At 37.9% G+C, this 20,927-nt stretch overlaps 1 long non-coding RNA gene across 2 annotated transcripts; it reads left to right on the top strand.

The window, feature by feature from the left end:
* The first annotated feature begins 2,679 nt into the window (after positions 1-2,679).
* LOC126949334 (uncharacterized) lies at positions 2,680-19,195 on the top strand. Of its 2 annotated transcripts, none has more exons than XR_007723665.1 (3): positions 2,680-2,755; positions 12,099-12,299; positions 19,056-19,195. It is a non-coding gene; the product is annotated as an uncharacterized LOC126949334 (long non-coding RNA). The 2 variants fall into 2 exon arrangements; XR_007723666.1 differs by lacking the exon at positions 19,056-19,195 and adding an exon at positions 14,664-14,881.
* Positions 19,196-20,927: the final 1,732 nt, after the last annotated feature.

Here is a 20,927-nt window from a genome sequence, read left to right as displayed (position 1 = left end):
ATAATACACATTTCATAAATTCCCTTACACAAAAGACTACAGTGAGTCATGCTTTCAAAAGTGCCTGAAGATAGATTTATGCCACATGACAGTCATAATGGTACATTTGGAGCAGTTACACAGTCTGTTGGGTAAATAATGCAAGTTGTAGAAATCACATCAATGCTGTGTTTACACAATAGACCATGACTACTCTAGAGGAGCCCAAACAATCTGATACAAGAGCATTTTATAAATGATGTAAATATTGTACAAGTTTAAGTTAATCAAACAAAGCAGCCCCAAAGGAGGACACATTTGTCAGGGAGGCCTGAAGGAGATGAAATACATGGAATATGTGCCTTTTGTAAAAGTTTATATTAAATAAGTCTCCTGATTTGCAAATAACTGGAGACTATTAAATTCCCTTAACAGCAACATCAAAAATTGGGAGTTGGGGGAGCAGGCCAGCAGAGCCAGATATCTTTAAAAATATATAAGGGTGCTTCACAGAAACCAGAAGTCATAACATAGCCAGATTTTAAAGAGGAACTGAGATTAGGAGAGGGAATTCTGCAAAAACCCAAAAAACTTTCTTTTTCTTTCTTCCAGTGAAAACTTCATTCTACTTTCTTTCTCTGTAAATTGGCTTTCTCTGCTTCCTTCTCCCTGTGGCCTCATAGCTTCTGAGAGTCCCAGACACACATAGGGACGGATTCCCTGCCTTTTGGTGTTACTTCCACCTGCCTAGAAAAAAGATTATCATTGGCCCACTTTGTGTCAGATGCCCCCACACCACAACTCCTTCCCCACATAAGTTGTGGGAAAGGATGGGGACATACAGAGCGATTATAGCTGACTGGAGCACATAGCTATATGCAAGGAAGTAGTTCTCAGCGAGGAAAATGGCTTGCAGACTGAAGAGACAGCCAAAATAAGTAGCTACCAGAAACTGTAACTTTGACAGGACTCAGAGGCAGAGGAACACACATGGGAATAGACTCAGTAGATACAGAGCCACTGTGGAGACATCCAATTCCGTTCTACATCCAAGAGATAGGCTAATAAATCTCCTGGGATGCTTTTTGTTTTATGATGACTAAATTCACCTTATAATTGTTTTATTCTAATGAATCATTCATGTCTTGGCAGAATGCATTACAAACTAACAAATAATAAACCCAAAAAACAGAAATTCTAAACATGAGAAGAGCGGGTTGTATTTATTTTTTAATGTTTCCCTTTGTGCTGTGTACACATAAAAGCAGCTTAGTAAGTTTTTACAGATTTCCATGCTTTAACTTTGGAGTCTAGAGCAGAAAACTGTGAATATACTGGGCATTTTATCAATAAATTGGATTAATATGGGCTTATCATTACAAACTTAAACTCATCATTTATAAAACTTATTAGCATGACCCCAAATAGCTTAGTACATGTGATTTTGGTTAGTTCCTGATTTCCCCTGAAGAATTATTACAGATGATATTAAAAGTAACAGTGTTGAGATGGTTCTTTTTGAATTTACAACACATATACTCGCTACCATCCTCCAAATTTGATAGTGGCCCTAACTCTTGGGATGCTCAACACTACTTCTTTCTTTTCTTTGCCTCTATCCTTCATTTCCACTTTCATTTCCAAAGACTCTCACAACCCAAGATAAAAACTTATTTATCAGCTGATTAGTTGAGCTTAGACATGACACTTTATTTGCCTTATCAAATGGTCCAATATACATGTAAGCAGACTAGGAGGCATTTTTGTTTAGGCTACTCCTTGTCTACACTACTTCCTGTCCTACCATCAAGGACTTAATTCAGTGTTAGAAATGCCAATCCAAGTTGTCATTATATATTTTTAAGCTTATAGGGTTTTTTCTTTTATAGAAAATAAAAGAAAGTTTAAGAAAGAAACAATGCTAATTCCACCAGTCAGAGATGATCAAGGTTAATATTTTGTTTTATTTCCTCTCAGGTATACTTATAGATAAATTTATTTTAGTTGGGCTCATATTATATCTGAAATATCTTCAAGATATTTTAAGGGCTTCAAGACACTATTTCTAATGTATGCTCTATCATTTCCCTAATTACATTCTTTTAAAAAATTAGCCTATTTCTCCATTCAGGGAACTATAAAAAAGTACCATAAACTGGGTAGCTTATAAACAACTTAATTCTCACAGCTCTGGAAACTGGGAAGTCCAAGATCAAGATGCTGACAGATTCAGTGTCTGGTGAGGGCCTGCTTTCTGATTCATAGAAAATGCCTTCTTATTGTGCCCTTATACAGTGGAAGAGATAAAGGATCTATGAGCAATACCTTTTGTAAGGGCACTAAACCCATTCATGAGGCCTCCACCTTCATGACCTAATCACTTCCCAAATGCCCTGTTTCCTAGCACTGTCATCTTTGGGTTAGGATTTCAACATACAAATTTTGGGGAACAAACATTAAGACCATAGTATTTAGGTTACCTGCTGATATGGTTTGGCTATGTCCTCACAAAAAAAAAAAAAAATCTCATCTTGAATTGTAATCTGAATTATAATCCCCATGTGTTGGGAGAGGGACCTCATGGGATGTAATTGAATCATGGGGGCAGTTTCGTCATTCTTTTCTTGTGATAGTGAGTAAGTTCTCATGAAATCTGATGGTTTTATAAGGGGTTTTGCACTATGCTTGGCTCTCTTTCTCTCTCCTGCCAGCCTGTGAAGACATGACTTTCACCATGATTGTAAGTCTCATGAGGCCTCCCCAGCAATGCAGAACTGTGAGTGAAGTAAACCTCTTTCCTTTATAAATTACCCAGTCTTGGGCAGTTCTTTATGGCAGCATGAGAATAGACTAATATAGTAAATTGGTACCAGGAGAGAGTGGGGTGCTGCGGTAAAGACACCTGAAAATGTGGAAGTGACTTTGTAACTGGGTAACAGGCAGAGGATGGAACAGTTTGTAAGGTTCAGAAGAAGACAGGAAAATGTGTGAAAGTTTAAAACTTCCTAGAGACTTGGAGTGCTCAGAAAACAAGAAGATATGAGAAAATTTTCAATGTCCTAAAATATGTTTAAATGGCTTTAACCAAAATGCTGATAGTGATATGGACAATAAAGTCCAGGCTGAAGTGGTTTCAGATGGAGATGAGGAAATTGTTGGGAACTGGAGTAAAGGTCATTCTTACTATGCAAATAGACTGGTGGCATTCTGCCCCTGCCCAAGAGATCTGTGGAACTTTGAACTTGAGAGAGATGATTTAGGGTATCTGGCAGAAGAAATTTCTAAGCAGCAAAGCATTTAAGAGGAAGCAGAGCATTAAAGTTTGGAAAATTTGTAGCCTGATGATGTGATAGAAAAGAAAACCCCATTTTCTGGGGAGATTGAAGCTGGCTGCAGAAAATTGCATAAGCAATGAGGAACCAAATGTTAATCACCAAGACAATGCGGGGCCCCCTGCTCCATGCAGTCTCAGGACATGGTGCCCTGCATTCCAGCTGCTTCAGCTCCAACTGTGGCTAAAAGGGGCTGATGTACAGCTCAGGACATTGCTTCAGAGGTTGTAATCCCCAAGTCTTGGCAACTTACCCACGATGGTGGGCCTGACAAGAATTGAGGTTTGAGAACCTCTGCCTGGATTTCAGAAGTTGTATGGAAATGCCTGGATGTCCAGGCAGAAGTCTTCTGCAAGGGAAGAACCCTCATGGAGAACGTCTGCTAGGCAATGTGAAAGGGAAATATGGGGTTGAAGCCCCCACAGAGAGTCCCCAACTGAGGCACTGCCTAATGGAGCTGTGAAAATGGTAGATCCACTGATAGCTTGCACTGTGTTACTGAAAAAGCTGCAGATGTTCAATGCCGGCCATAAAAGCAGTCAGGAGGGGAGCTGTACCCTGCAAAGCCACAGGGATGGAGCTTCCCAAGGCTGTGGAAGCCCACCTCTTGCATCAATATGATCTGGATGTGACACACTGAGTCTAAGGAGATCATTTTGGAAGTTTAAGGTTTAAGGACTGTCCTATTGGATTTTGGACTTGCCTATAGCCCCTTTGTTTTGGCCAATTTCTCCCATTTGGAACAGGTGTATTTAACCATTACCAGTACCCGCATTGTATCTAGGAAGTAACTACATTCTTTTGATTTTACCGGCTCATAGGCAGAAGGGACTTTCTTTGTCTCAGATGAGGAACTTTGGACTTGGACTTTTGGGTTAATGCTGGAATGAGTTAAGACTTAACGCGACTGCTGGAAGGGCAGGATTGTGTTTTGCAATGTGAGGACATGGGATTTGGAAGGGTCCAGGTGTGGAATAGTATGGTTTGACTATGTCTCTACCCAGAAATCTCATTTTGAATTGTAATCTGAATTATAATCCCCATGTATTGGGAAAGGGACCTCATGGAAGGCAACTGAATCATGGAAGCAGTTCCCCCATGCTATTCTTGTGATAGTAAGTTCTCACAAGATCTGAAGGTTTTACAAGGGGCTTCCCCCTTCACTCGGCTCTCATTCTATCTCCTGCCACCCCATGAAGAGGTGTGGGTTTAGTCTGCTATGACTGTGGGTTTGGCAGAAAACTGGAAGTTTCCTGAGGCCTCTCCAGCCACGTGGAACTAGGGAGTCAATTAAACCTCTTTCCTTTATTAATTACACAGTCTCTGGCAGTTCTTTAGAGCAGTGTAAGAATGGACTAATACACCTGCAATTGTTTAATTATATGTTACCAAAGTATTCTTTATAAATATGACACAAATTACTATTCCCTCAGGTTCATATAAGTGTTCCATGGGAGAGAGAAACCCTTTTAAGAATACTGAGTATTGAATTTTTTGAATGATTACAAACTTTATAAACACAATGTATGTCCTTAATTTGTTCTTTATTTTAACTTAACTTATTTAAATATTATATTACATGAATTTATTCATAATTTTTTTTTTGAGACAGAGTTTCACTCTTGTCACCCAGGCTGGAGTGCAGTGACACAATCTTGGCTCACTGCAACCTCTGCCTCCTGGGTTCAAGCAATTTTCATGCCTCAGTCTCCTGAGTAGCTGGGATTACAGGTGCCTGCCACCATGCCTGGCTAATTTTTTGTATTTTTAGTAGAGATGGGCTTTCAGCATGTTGGGCAGGCTAGTCTCAAACTCCTGACCTCGTGATCCACCTACCTAGGCCTACCAAAGTGCTGATATTACAGGCTGAGCCACCATGCCAGGCCATTTATTTCCTCTTATATCCACATGCAATTCATATATTTTGATCATTTATATATTTTTTTATTTCTTTTTTTTTATGCGGAGTCCCACTCTGTTGCCCAGGCTGGAGTGCAGTGGTGTGATCTCAGCTCATTGTAACCTCTACCTCCCAGGCTCAAGCGATTCTCCTGCCTCAGCCTCCCAAGTAGCTGGGGTTACAGTCGCGCACCACCAGGCCCAGCTAGTTTTTTGTATTTTTAGTAGAGACGGGGTTTCACCATTTTGGCCAGGGTGGTCTCGATCTCTTGACCTTGTGATCCACGTGCCTCGGCCTCCCAAAGTGCTGGAATTACAGGTGTGAGCCACCGCACTTGGCCTATTTATACATATTTTTTTAATTCACTAGTTGTTTAAGTTGCTTACAAAGTCTGCCATTTTAAATAAATGATTTCTTCAAGTTTGACTTTTGCCTCTTAAAGTTAAGTTTTTTTTTTTTTTTTTTTTTTTGGCCTAAGAAGTACTTGGGCATTTGTATAATCAAATCCATCAATATACCTTTGTAATTTTTTCAATTTATTCCGGGAACACAGAGTTCTTGGCATGGAACAATTTAAAAATGTACTTCCATATTTTACTCTAGTCTTAATATATTTTCAGACTTTTTTTTTACATTTAACTATTCAACATATGTGATACATGTTGTACAAATTTGTTTTCTTTCCTTAATAGTAGGGCCAAATTTCCCTGCATCCATTGTTAAACTGACATTTCCCAAAATTTATTCCTTAGAACACTCAATTTACAAGTTCTTTCTTTTAAAACAACAAATTTTTTTTTTTTTAATTTTTGTGGTCAAATCATTAAGCCAAATGCTACATCTATTCCTCTTTGTTACTTTATAATGCACCAATGTTGTAATGCATTAATGACTCTGAATGGTTCTTCAACAAATAATCCTGTTTAAGTGTTTAATCCTACATTTTCCAATCTCATTTGAATCATTTTTAGGCATCCCTCCACAGAAGAAAGGCAAAAGGGAATTAACACAAAGCATATCATCTAGTGAAGAATAACATTTGTTTGAAGAGTTCATTAGCTCAATTTAAGACAGAGAAGAAAGGAAACTGCAGGCAACATCTAGCCAGTATTTATTTACTCTGCATCAGGCTGTCAGACTGCATCTTGAGTTAGGACAATTCAATAAAAAAGTTACCTTCCATATATCCATTTCAAAAAGACAGTTTAGATTTAGGAAATTTAAACATCTTCTTCAAAGGGACATAGTAGTAAATGCTGCTACTATCTGAACTCAAGTCAGAATTTATCCAAAGCTGTTTTCCTGCAGATAAACTTTTATTATTTTGTAAAAACAAGGGCACTCCAAGGGGCAGTCTACAGATTCAACACTATTCCTATCAAACTACTGATGTCATTGTTCACAGAATTGGAAGAAAACTATTGTAAAATTTATATGAAACCAAAAAAGAGCCCAAATACCTAAAGCAATCCGCAGGAAAAAGAGCAAAGCTGGAGGCATCACATTAGCCAACTTCAAACCATACCATAAGGCTACACTAACCAAAACAGCACAGCACCAGTACAAAAACAGACACATAGACCAATGGAACAGAATAAAGAACCCAGAAACAAAGCTGCACACCTACAGTCATCGAACTTTTGACAAAGCCAACAAAAATAAGCAAAAGGTAAAGAACTTGCTATTCAATAAATTGAATGGTGCTGGAATAGCTAGCTAGCCATGCCAAAGAATGAAGCTGGACCTCTACTTTTCACCTTACATAAAAATTAAATCAAGATGGATTAAAAATTTTAATGTAAGACTTCAAATTCTAAGAATCCTAGAAGAAAATCAGAAAACATGATTCTGGACATTGACCTTGGGAAAGCATTATGACTACGTACTCAAAAACAGTTGCAACAAAAACAAAAATTGACAAGTCAGACCTAATTAACTAAAGACCTTCTACACAGCAAAATAAACCACTAACAGAATAAACAGACAACCTTCAGAATAAGAGATAATATTTGCAAACTATGCATCCAACAGAGATCTAATATCCAGAATCTATAAGGAAAATAAACAATTGAACAATCAAAAAATAACCCCACTTAAAAAATGGGCAAAAGACATAAACAGACATTTCTTAAAAGACAATGTACAAGTGACCAAGAAGTATATGAGAAAATGCTTCACATCTCTAATGATCAGAGAATGCAAATGAAAACCACAATGAGATACCATCTCTCACCAGTCAGAATGGCTATTATTAAAAAGTCAAAAAACAACAGATGTTGGTGAGGCTACAGAGAAAAGGGAATGCTTATCCACTGTTGGTGCCAATGTAAATTAGTGCAACCACTGTGGAAAGCAATCTGGAAATTTCTCAAAGAACTTAAAGCAAAACTACCATTGAACTGAGCAATTCTCTTTGTGTGTGTGTGTGTGTGTGTGTGTGTGTGTGTGTGTATGAAACAACCCAAATTGTTCTGTGGAAAAGATACATGCTCTCACACATTAATTGCAACACTTTTCACAATAACCAAGTCATGGAATCAACCTAGGTACCCGTCAATGGTGGATTGAATAAAGAAAATGTGGTACATGTACACCACGGAACACCACAGTCATAAAACGAATTAAATCATGTCTTTTGCGGCAACATAGATGTAGCTGGAGGCCATTGTCTTAAGCAAATTAGTGCAGAAACAGAAAACTAATTACCACATGTTCTCACTTATAAATGGGAGCTAAACATCGGGTACTCATGGACATAAAGACGGCAAAAATAGACACTGGGGACTACTAGAGTGGGAAGGGAGGGAGGGGGGCAAAGGCTGAAAAACGAACTCTTGAGTATTATGCTCATTACTTGGGTGAAGGCATCATTCATACCTCAAACCTAAGCATCACACAGTATACCCAGGTAACAAATTTGTGCATGTACCCCCTGAATCTAAAGTAAAAGTTGAAAAAAAACAAACAAGTAAAATAAAAATAAATAAATTAATTAAATAACCACACAGAGGAAAAAAATGGAGAAAAATAAATAAAATTAGAAACTAGTTCCTTAAAAAGATCAATAAAATGTATAAACCTTTAGCCAGACTGATTAAAAATCAAACAAAAAAAAATGAGAGCACTTGAATGTCTTAAAGGAAGGAATGCAGTCTAGCCTTTCAGATGCCCTAATTGTAAATTGTCCCCTAAGACACATTTATGCAAAAGTATGTGATTATTCAAAATCCTTTTCAAAATCAATTCCCATCCATCTCATCTTTGGGGGCTGGAAAACCATTCCTTTATTAACAACTTTGGAATTTTTTGATCCCAGATATGGAGATGGAACAAGAACCTGCAGTTCCTTGTTAGGCCATACAATGGATCAGTGATCTAGTGCATTATGGGCAAATCATCGTCAAATGGACCGTCTCACTATGAAGTTAGCCACTGGATAAAGTCAGTCATAGGCAGAGAAACAAAAAAAGACAAATCAAGCTCTGGATCCAGGCAGACGCTATGTCTATAAGCAACTGCGTGATCTGCACTGTATTTGACAGATGAACTCCAGTTCACTGATTGATGCAGCAACTTATCCTACCTGGAAAGCAAGAAGTAAGACTAAAGATGTATAATCAGTTTAAGGAAGGGGAGAAGACATTCATAAAAGATGTCTTCAGATTATTTTACTGTATTGTAAAATGTGATTGGGATTAGGGGTGGAGTGGTTGTTTTTTAGTTGACATTCATGTTTTTTTGCAACAACAGATACAAGGCCATGCATTTAGTAGGTGCTCAACAAAAAATCCAAAGTGATTGAAAAGTATTAGAAGGATCCGGAGTTACAAACAAGGGAAAGAAGGAAAGAAAAAAGAGAATTTAAAACACTTCACTCTCCTAATAGACAAGCTGATTCATCAAAAGCAGGTAGATACCCTAGTATCTTACAAAGAAGGATTGTGGCAGAGTTTTGCAAATAACCCACTTCTTTATGTTCTTTCCTCCAAAGAACATTAATAAAAGAATATCTGAAAACAGTCTTTTCACATTGACCTTCAGTTGTTCTAGATACCAAAAGCATACAGAATTGGTATCCCACCAACAGTGGGGCCCAGGCAGTGGAGAAAGTGTGGGGAAAAGTTTATCCCTTCAGTACCATCTCCAACTGAAGTGACTACTGCAGGCATCTCATTGAATGATTATTCTGACCCATTAATGTTTTGGACAGATGAAGGACTCTCTATAGTCCTAAATAAAGTTGTTGTAAGGAATTTCTTGCCCTCAGTCTAAAGCTTTTTAAGTCTTTCTTTCAGCAGATGAGCGGGAATATTTTAGGGATGTCTCTTCCCTTTCCTGGAACTTAGAGTGAAAACATTTTCTTGGAACTGCTACAAAGTGGCATGTTTGGTTTTAAAGAGTAGAGACTTGGTCAACAGAAAGCCTTGGCTGGAAGTTTAGTCCTACCACTTACTAGCTGTAAGACTTTGAGCAGCATTTATCTAATGTATGTAAGACTCCGTTTCATTTGGCATAAAATGAGGATAATAATGGTACCTATCTTATAGTGTTGTGAATGGCATTACAGAGATAGCATATGAAAAAGGTGGACTAGGTACAGGCTCTGAACAAGTGATGGTTTATTTCTTCCTTTCTTTATTGAGGGTACTTTTATCATATTTTTATCACCTAGCAGTATCTGTCAGGAATATTTGAGATGATTCTCAGGATTTATTGGCCTTTATTTAACAGACATAAGTAAAGTGATAAACCATAAAAAGTCAGCATGGATTTAGGGCAGTAATGTTAACATAAAACATATATCTTAATACCACCCAAGAGTCAGAATTGTAAGATTAGGAATAATTACCAATGAGTTAATAGGAATGTGGTCTGTCTCTCTCTAGCTTCTTCCTCCTACTCTCTGTCTTAGTGTGCTCAGGCTGCTGTAACAAAACACTGTCAATAACTTAAACAAAATACATTTATTTCTCACAGTTCTGTAGGCTGGGAAGTCCAAGTTCAAGGTGTCAGCAGACTCAGTTGTTGGTGAGAGGTCTGTTACTGGCTTGCAGATGGCTGCCTTCTTATTGTATTCTCACATGGAAAAGAGAGAGAAAGAGAGCTCTGGTCTTTTCCTCTTCTTATAGGGTGACTAATCCCATCATGGGGCCTCTATTCTCATGATGTCATCTAAGCGTAATGAGCCTCCAAAGGCAACGCCTCCTAATACCATCATATTGGTGGCTAGAGCTTTAATATATGAATTTTGGAGGACACAAAATTCAGTCCATAACATCTTCTCTTCTCCCTCATTATCCCACCTCTGCTTGCTCCTTCTCAATATTTGAGAATCCATTTAGTTAGCAAACACCATTGCTATAGGAAAGAAAAAGATAAGCACAATTATATAGGCTAACAAGAGATTTTGCCATATATAAATAGCAGTCTTTTGTTTTATTTTTTATTTTATTTTATTTTATTTTTTTTGAGACAGAATCTTACTGTCACCCAGGGTGGAGTGCAGTGACACAATCATGGCTCACTGCAGCCTCAACCTCCTGGGCTCAATCCATCCTCCCACCTCAGCCTCCCAAGTAGCTGGGGATACAGGTGTATGTCTAATTTTTGTATTTTTTGTAGAGACACTGTTTCTCCATGTTGCCCAGGCTGATCTCGAACTCCTGAACTCTAGCAATCCACCTGCCTTGGTCTCCCAAAATGCAGAGATTACAGGCATGAGCCATCGCACCCAGCTAAGTGGCAGCCTTAATATATTACAAGACTCTAGACCTGTTGTCTATTTGCCAGTGGAAAAATGCATGCAAATCAAATATTCTAAAATCAAAATATTTGCTTTGCTATAATGGCTTACATCTAGTAAATCTACAAAGCAAGCTAGCAGAGGTATCTAGAAATGTATTTTTTAACTTGCTTATCCTGGAGGTTTTACCAAAACATTATATTATTTAAAGTGGCTACATATTTCAATTGTTGAACTGCCAGGTTTTACACTACAGAGAAGAGATCACGAAACTTTTTCTATAAAGGGCCTGATAGTAAATATTTTGGGTTTTGTGGGCCATGCGGTCTTTGTCACAACTAATTAACTGTCCTGTCATAGAACCAAAAGTAGCCACAGCAAATATATAAGCATAGCTGTATTCCAATGAAACTCTATTTTTGACACAATCTTGAGTTTTATATAATATTGCATGTCCCAAAACATTATTTCTATTTTGATTTTTTAAAATCCATTTAAACATGTTAAAACCATTCTTAGCTCCTGAATCTTACAAAGACAGGTAGTAAGCTGGAACTGGCTAATGCCTACTCTACAGAACATACCATTCTAATTTAAGCTTCTGAAATTATTAAAGTGGATGCTGCCAAATACCATTCACATTCACTCATTCATGTCCCCTGGTTAGAAGAATGACCCCTGGTTAGAACTGACCTTGAATGATTTGTTGAGAAAATCAAGACATTGTTTTCCGATTAAAGATGGAAGACTAAGCAGACCAATGAAATTTGCTCCCTCCCAAAATCACACAAAAGAACTATGTATTTTAAAGCTATAAACCCATAGGGACAAAGATTCTGGCAGCGAGCTCATACACACACACACACACACACACACACACACAACAGTGAAAAATGTTGAAGACAGAAAAATGTTGAAAGCAAAAAAATGGAGATCAATAAGTGGTAACTAAATTAACAAATACAAGAGAGCTTAATCCTAAGACTACTCGGGGAAAATGAATAACAACCCAACTTATGTGGTAGAGACCAAAAAGTCTACACAATTAATATACTCTGCTAAAGAAAAAAGTGAAAAGAGTAGGATTTTTTGAAAATCCATTAAAAAAATTGATCTCTCTACATACCATCCCTTTATCCATCAGATTACTACAAATTTATTCTACAGAGGATCAGAATGCCAAAACGCTGGCAGCCAGGATTCTATCCTCAAAGCAAGAGACTGGAAGACTTGGAGAACTCAGTGCAGTCAAGAGAAACCTTCTAACAAGATTGATAGCAAGAGGTCCTCCCAAAATGGCTCATCCTGATCATGCTACAGAAAACACCTAGTAGAAGTGCCAATGGTAAGTACAGACATTTTGCAATCTGCTTCTTAGTACTACAGTCTTGAAAAATGAGCAGTCTCTGACATATGAGGTGGAGACCAAAGATAAATAAAGCCACTTGAAAGAAAATAAAATTACAATGATAAAGAAATATCAAAAAATAATCATCAGTGTGAGTAGGAAGATGAGATATTAAGTTCATGAAATATGAACAGTTTTTTTTAAAGGGTACACTCAGGGAATGTAAAGAAATTCTTAGAAAATAAAAATACCAGAAAGTAGACTTCAGTAAAGGAATTGGAGGGATTGGGGAGGACAAAAAACTATAAGAACATTAGAGGATAAATCTAACAGATCTGATATATGAAATAAAGGGAATTTTTTAAAAACTATAACCAAAAATTTGTCGAGGATAAATTATAAAAATAATATAGTTGCGGAAAATTTTCTGAAACTGAAGGACAAGTATTTTCTGATTTAAAAAGTCCACTGAGTTTCTAGAAAAATGGATTGACTGAAACAGATCCACACAAAGGGTAATTATTGGGAAATTTCAAAACTCTAAGAAAAAATGAAAATTCTATAAGCTTCCAAATGGAGGAAATATAAATTTAGTTACATAAGATCAGCAATCACAATGGCATCACAACCTCACAACTTACAAATGACTATGTAGCAAAGCCTTCAAAGCTACAGACAAAAATTATTTCAACTTCGAATTCTATGTTCAGATAATTTTTCAGGTAATGAGTGTAGAATAAAGACATCTTCAGATATTCAAGGGATCAAACATCATTCTGCCCATACACAATTTCTAGGGAGTTACTAGATTGTGTATTTCTCCAATGCAATGTAGTAAACAACAGGAGAATAGGACACAGGAAATAGGTGATCCAATATAAGAGAGAGCTACATAGAATCCAAAGGGTCATGGTCAGATGCCAAGGGGCAGCTGTGCAGCTGGCCCAGAGAGAAGTCTTCAGTCTAGGCTGCAGCAGGACAGAGAACTCCAGAGAAAAGTCTTTAAGAAGATGGCATTTTTTAAAATGCTTGATATGTTTTAACGTGAGAAAAAGTTCACACAACTGAGTTGAGGGAAGTTTGGATTGAATTAGTACAAAGAATAATAAGCAAATGCATTAAGAAACTAGTAACTTCAGAGAAAATTAGAGTGACAAAAGTAATCAGATTAAGCCATATGACTAGTTGTGAATAGAATTTTTCCAATCACTAATAAACACCAAAGATGTATCCAGCAAAACCTATGAGATAATTAAAATTGGGGATTAGGGATAACAGGAATTGTTCATGTTTTTGGTAGGGAATGTAAGAGTATAAGAAAGCTAAATTCCCTTTATCCATACTGGGAAGTCAATAGATAGTACCTAAAAGTAAAAATTACAGATAGTGATTCAACCTGGTCATTTAGACATGGGGATAAATACCAAAAAAATTACCTGAAAGAATGGGGAAAGATGGTTTCTGAAGGAAAAGAAATGTTAAGGTAGTGAGAGTGTGATGGTGAACAACTGGTTTTTCACAAAAAGCCTTGTCAATTGCTTATCTCTTTAAAAACCACACACAAATATAAATTTGAAGAAAATTAAAAATTAAGATTAAAGAAGAGAAACATTTAGATCTTTCCCATTGATTCTTTCATGAAGCCCTCCTGTGCAGGGCTGTGTCAGTCTTCTGTTTAGGCATATGTTTGCCTTGACCTCCTTAACCTTTATGAGCCAATATCATTTACTGTTCCAACTCTGTTAACTGCTAAGTCAAGAACCTAAATTTTTCTGGCATCACAGATTTGGGAATCACTGCATCCCAAATATTTGTTGAAGGGTATGATCTTGAAATAGCTGCTGATATTTATCAAACCTTGGATTATGAATATTATATACATTTTAAAGTGGAAATTTGCTTTTACCACAAACATTGCCTTAGATAAATAATTTTAAAGTTGTTTTAAGGCACAAGAATCATTTGTTCAATAAAATCTGACAAAGAAGTCTATGTTATGAAACAGATAAAAGCTACATTTCTCTGATAGAAACTGGAGCATCATTGTCTGGCCCTTTCCACCTCTCACTCACAAGCCGTGATGGGGACCTGGGAGTAGGTTTAGAGATCTCAAACTCTATCTGTCTCCATGTAGCAAAATCCCGCTCTTTCTATCATGACAGACTATTAAACAGCCAGTAATTCAGAGTTCACGATCTGTCTCCCTCCTGCTCATGCAAATGGTTTATAGAGAGCTGTGCTTCATCACATACTGAGAGGAAGTCTACGAAAAATATGGTTATGTTTACTCTAAGGATCTTATTGAGGATGTTAATAATAATATTCTATTTTTTATTTTTTATTTATTTATTTATTTTTGAGATGGAGTCTGTGTCTATTGCCTAAGCTGGAGTACAGTGATCTCAGCCCACTGCAGCTTCCACCTCCCAGGTTCAAGCACTTCTCCTGCCTCAGCCTCCCAAGTATCTGGGATTACACACGGGAGCCATCATACCTGGCTAATTTTTGTATTTTTAGTAGAGACAGAGTGTCACCAGGTTAGCTAGGCTGGTCTTGAACTCCTGACCTCAAGTGATCCACCCACCTCAGCCTCCCAAAGTGCTGGGATTACAAGCGTGAACCACTGTGCCCAGCCAAAATATATTCTTTCTCTAAATAGAATGTTGTCAGGTTTTAGAATCAAGATCATTCTGCTTCCCCTAAACAATTGGTTCACTTTAATTTGTAGGTAATTACTTCTTTGTACAATGTCCCATTTTATTTATCTTTGCCAATGATCTTATTGGAATGATGGGAAATAAATGAAATCTTAATAAGTTTTTCTTTGTATTCCTCCCTATAAGCTCTAAAAGCTTTTGGTACAAACATTCTCTTATTCCTCTTTAAATCCCTAAAGATAACCAGTGCCTAGTATACAGGATACAGCAAAATCTCAATAATTTGTAATTGAATGAACTAATAATTAAAAATAGTGGAGCAAAAATATATCATGAAGGTTGTCCCCACAATAGAGCCTTCTCTTAATAAGTGTTACTAGGAGTTATAGCTTATGATTTTTTTTTGTTGTTTTTGGTGCCTTTAAGCAAAAAGAGACATTTCCATGGAAGACTATAGGAAGAACCCTAAGTGCATGTTTTCTTTTCTTCTACTCAAGTTAGTGACACTCAAACCTGAGAAGGAAGGCTGGCCATATGTGGTAGACACTAAACTGATTCAGTTCAATTTTCAGAGCTTTCACTTCCTACCAAAATTTCAGGCTGTCTTTGGCATTAACTAACAGCAAATGTGACTGTCAGCTGAGAAGAAATTCCCCCAGTCTAAGTAGTTCACACCAGGAAATCTTGATTTAGAAAGATTGGAATGAAGTGACATTTTTATGCTGTAGTTAGGATCATTCTGCCTATTTGTAAATTGCATTCATTCATTCATGAAATCCAATTTATCCAAGAACAATAAACTGTCTGTCACACAGACTAGAAATATTCACGTAAGCATGAAAACCACTATCTCTCCCTTTACTCAAATTACATGACAATACTACTCAAGGTCAGAGAGCCAATGCAAACACTGACCATGAGAATGTACCTTCACAGAAATCAGAAATAAAGCTCCATTGAGTCTGTACATCTCTCCCTCTAGTCAGGTCAATTGAGGGTCACATATTAGCTTAGTGAGTATTGAAATAAAACAAGGGTGTTTAATGGAATGTGTCAGAGTTCGTGACTGAAATGTAATTGTTGCACCACAGTGACAATCATCTCATTGGGAATGTACAAACTTAAAGTCTATTTCAGCCTGCCTTGTTTGCATTATCTACAACCCACATGTCCCTCTTCACTTGTGTTCCTGTTCCTCTCCTGTGGGGAATGTATGGTATTAGAAGTGGCTGTGATTGAGAGGTTAAGCGGGAGGGGAGTTGTGGCAGTGAGGAGAACAAAGACATGGCTAGTATTATCCTCATTTTACAGGTAAGGAAACTGATGTACAGAAAGGTTAAGTAACTTGCTCAGGTCACTTCTCTAGTGTAAGTGACAAATTTGGGGGCGACTGCAGACTTTCTGCTCTTACTGTCCTGTGATATTGTACCCTTAGTGGATATGTAATGATGAAGCATCTTTACCTGAATGCTGCTAACCCCAGCCCCTTGGCCCCCATCTATTACAGCACTTTGTGTCACTATATAATGACATCCACATCCTCAGCACTGCTCAATCGCACCACATTGTCTCACCATATGTTTTGGATTTATTTATTTATTTTTAATAGAGGCAGCGTCTCACTCTGTTGCCCAGGCTGCTCTCAAACTCCTGGGCTTAAGCAATCTGCCCACCTCGGTCTCACAAAGTGCTGAGATTACAGGCGTCAGCCGCCGCCTGGGCTCCAGGGAAAATTAGAGTGCAGGCAAGCGGCCACACCGTGTTTTTTTTGTTATCAGGAGGTTTATAGCTAAATAACCATCAAAAGTATCTTCAAACAGTGTTTGGCATCTGTTTCAAAAGATTCAGTTCTTTCCAAAATTGTTCTAGTTGTGAAGTTTGAGAATTTGTTCGTCATAATAACACCTCTTTATTGCCTATTTTCTTATTCTCTTTGGCTGAATTATAATCATTAGCATTAAATCATACCCAGATTTGGTAATAGACTTGAGATATATTATTTAAAGTTAGGCAGCATGGAAAACAGAGACAGAAAACTTGGATTCTTGCTCAACTCTGGTTCTGAGTAATCTTGGAGAAGTAAGTTAACCCTCCAGCAGCCCACAAGGCACATTCCGAGGCTTCTAACACTAACAGTGAGTGGATGACATAGAGAGGGTCTGGCCCCTGCCTGCGTCTGTAACCTCAACCAGTATCGCTCCTCCCCACCAAATCCCCAGATTCCTACCCTTTAGGAACTTTGGGTTCCTTGCTGTTACTGAAATTTGCCAAATTCATTTCTGACTCGGTGCCTTTGTGCTTGCTTTTCCCTCTGCCTGGACGTCTCTTTCCCCAGGAGCTTTGATTAATGACTCCTGCACAGGGTTCTCTGCTTACATATGCCCTCCTCAATGTGGCCTTTCCTGGTCTCCTGATCTAAAGCAGCATCTGACACCCACCACTCTCTCTCCTTACCCTGTTCTGTGTTTTACCTCCACACTTACTGATAAAAACTTATCTTCTTTTTTTTTTTCTGAGACAGAGTTTCACTCTTGTTGCCCAGGCTGGAGGGCAATGGCACGATCTCGGCTCACTGCAACCTCCACCTCCGGGTTCAAGCGATTCTCCTGCCTCAGCCTCCCGAGTAGCTGGGATTACAGGCATGTGCTAACATGCCCAGCTAATTTTCTATTTTTAGTAGAGACGTGGTTGTGCCATGTTGGTCAGGCTGGTCTCGAAGTCCTGACCTGAAGTGATCTACCCGCCTTGGCCTCCCAAACGTATCTTACTAATTTAATTGTTTACTTATTTATGATCCTTCTCCACTAATAGTCATGAGGATAAACTGTCTGATTCATTGCTGCAACAGTGACTGGAATTTTGTAATTGCTCCAAAGTCTTTTGTTGGATGAACTTTGAAGAATTAGTATGTTTCTCTGAAAATGACAAATCTTTGGAACCCTTATCCTTAGAGCCCACACCCAAAATCCCATTCTGGAATTATTCTCTATAATACCAGAAATTAAATACTTTCTGCCAAGATAAAGTTTAAAAATTTTCCTTGACACGGTCTTGTCATTTTCTAATGGTATAATGAGGCACTAATTATGTAGGTGTTTTGTCTTCCTATGTCATATTAACAACTAATTTGCCCCAAAGATAAAAAAAAAAAAATCATGATAGCAATCTTTTGTATTTCTATCTTGTGTAAATAATTAGTATAGACATGTATAGATGGTATCCCATGTCTTTCTCATAATGATGTGTAAGGCAAATTCAGATAAATTAAGTAACTTGCCTGAGGGCACTAAGCTAATATGTGTGAGATCCCATGTATTAAGTGTGAAAGCCCTTGTGTTTTTTGCCCCACTCTTTGATGATGTCTGATATCTTGTGGGTATGGTAACCAAATCATCCGTCGTCAAAAGTAAGGATGTTTCCAAATGCCCATGCGCAGGAGAATAGATAGATGGTATGTGTATTTATAAATTGGAATGCTACATACAAGTAAAGAGGAACAAGCCACTGCTACACATAACAAAATAGATGAATCTCACAGGTGTTATATTAAATGAAAGAAACCAGGTCTAAAAGACTCTGCACTGAGTGAATCAACAATACACAAAGTAAAATATGATGATGAAAGTCAGAAGTCTGGCTATTTCTGAGTCAGAAAAAAGACACAGGGAACCTCGTTGGCACTGGAAATATTCTGTCTTAATGTGTACACATGTGCCTGTGTAAATAGGTAAAAATCTAAAGATGGACACTTAGATTTGTCTACTTTACTGTGAATATATTCTACTTTAATAGAGAATCAAAATTGAAACAAGTAGTTGAAACCTAACAAGTCAAGGTATTTGTAGAAACAATGGGATAGAGTTGTTGAAATTAGCATGGCCTGGGAAATTCAGAAGATGTGTGGCTGTATTTATGGAAAATCTGGCAGACAGTCTAGATTGGAGTTCACAAGTGTCTCAGTGGCTGACAGCTGCCAGGAAGATGGAACTAACCTCTGCCATCTGTCTGAAACCACCTCAAAAAAAAAAAAAAAAAAAAGCAAAGCCATATGAAAATTTAGAGAAGTGCTTTGTTTTTCCTTGTCGTTTTGCTTCAGATCCATGCCTGGAATTTAATGAGGCACTTTCTTCTCAAATCTGGCTTTCCTCCTGGCCCTCCCACTTTCTCTCAAAGGGCGAAGAGAAAGAAGAAATGCCCATCAAGGTTGAATCATGTTTGGCGGAGAAATAAGCTTGTTTTACCACTGTTTGTCATTGGAATTATCTTACATTAAAAAGATTACAGTGAAGACAGCAAGTCTTTTTCTTCTTTTAAATAACAAGTCATAAAAACGTCAAGCCATTTATGCATGGAAATATCCAAGAGACCAAAAGAGATGTATCAGACCAAAAAAAAAAAAAAAAAAAGAAAGAAAACCCAGAAAAGAAAAACACTACATGAGAAAGAACTGGAGGTCTAAATTCTTTAGGAAGAGAGTACATGTGACTACGGCAGGGTGGAGGTGGGGAAGGACAGTCACCCTGAAAATGACTTCAGGGTCTTAGGAGACAAATTCCAGATAGGCAACCTCCTCGAAAAGCTTAGATAAATGACATTTCTGCTAATACCAAATCAAAAGAAAAGATCAGTTTCCCCAGTGAATGAGGCTGAGCGAATCATACATCTGGGCGCTTTGGCATGCCTAGTAAATGAAATCATCCAGAGAGTCTAAAGAGAGTTATGTCTCTGCGGCTGAGGCTTGTTTATGGAAAAATGAGTTTCGGGGCTTGGCTTTGCTTAGGCACAGAGCATTCTGAGCTGCGGGTACATTGGTTATTCTTTACAAAGTAGTTCTTGTCCTCAAGAGCAAGTGTCTTGATTTCAGGCCTCTGCGGGAACTCAAAGGTTGGGCCTATCAGTTTTCTTCATTTCCTGTGGGCTAGGCCACCACCCCTGTCACAAAAAGCAGCTTTTAAAACTACACCCTCAGGTCACTTGAATGCTGGTGCCTCATCCGAATAAGGAAGCCAAGAAACACACGAAGTGTATATGGGCTGGAAACACAAAAATGTAGCAAGAAACGATGTGGCTATTTTACAGCATAACTAGCCTCATTCATACTCCTCTCCACACACATAGACGTCCCCGTAAAAGTTGAGTTGCCTCTCCTTTCTTAGAGGTAGACTGAGCTTTTAAGACTCAGAGACCACAGGACAGATTACTTTCCAAGCTTGTTGCTGTGCAAGTTCCTATTCCCATATTATTCTCCAGCAGAAAAAAAAAACAAATTACTTATTGCCATTTTCTTCATTCATCAAGAGCATTGTGTAAAACTAGAACAAGATGACATAACACTTGATAAGAGCCTTTAATTATGTTTCTTTGTCCCAAGTCTCTGTGGAGAGTTTAGCATTTCCAGAATAAACTTGATGTGATACTGGGGGATTTGAACTCTTGTTAATATTTGAGAGAACAAAAGAAAGAACTAAAATTGTATCAGGAATAATGAGAGAAGACATAGTAGGCAGGATTTGGAGTTGTCTATCAGCATGTTTTATGATTTGTGGCCCCTTTTTTCCTTCTTGGAAAACTTTTCTACTTTCTGTAAAGTATGCACAGTGAAAGCAACTCTAAGGAGACTTCCATTGGTCTATGCCCATTTCTTTAGTCTCCTTAGGTTTGGAAATAACAGCAAATATTTTTAGGGATGGAAATAAGAAAGAGGGGTGGAAGAGTTTGCAAGGCTATCAGTAAGGATCACTACTGCTATGGGTGTATTTTGCTGATCTTTATTTTTTATTTATTTATGTTTTTGAGATGGAGTCTTGCTCTGTCCCCCAGGCTGGAGTGCAGTGGCGTGATCTCGACTCACTGCAACCTCTGCCTCCTGGGTTCAAGTGATTCTCCTGCCTCAGCCTCCAAGTAGCTGGGATTATAGTCTTACATGCCACCATGCCTGGCTAATTTTTGTATTTTTAGTAGAGATGGG

Source organism: Macaca thibetana, chromosome 2, assembly GCF_024542745.1.
Source record: "Macaca thibetana thibetana isolate TM-01 chromosome 2, ASM2454274v1, whole genome shotgun sequence".
Classification (NCBI taxonomy): domain Eukaryota; kingdom Metazoa; phylum Chordata; class Mammalia; order Primates; family Cercopithecidae; genus Macaca; species Macaca thibetana.
This window is presented reverse-complemented; position numbering and strand designations above follow the sequence as displayed.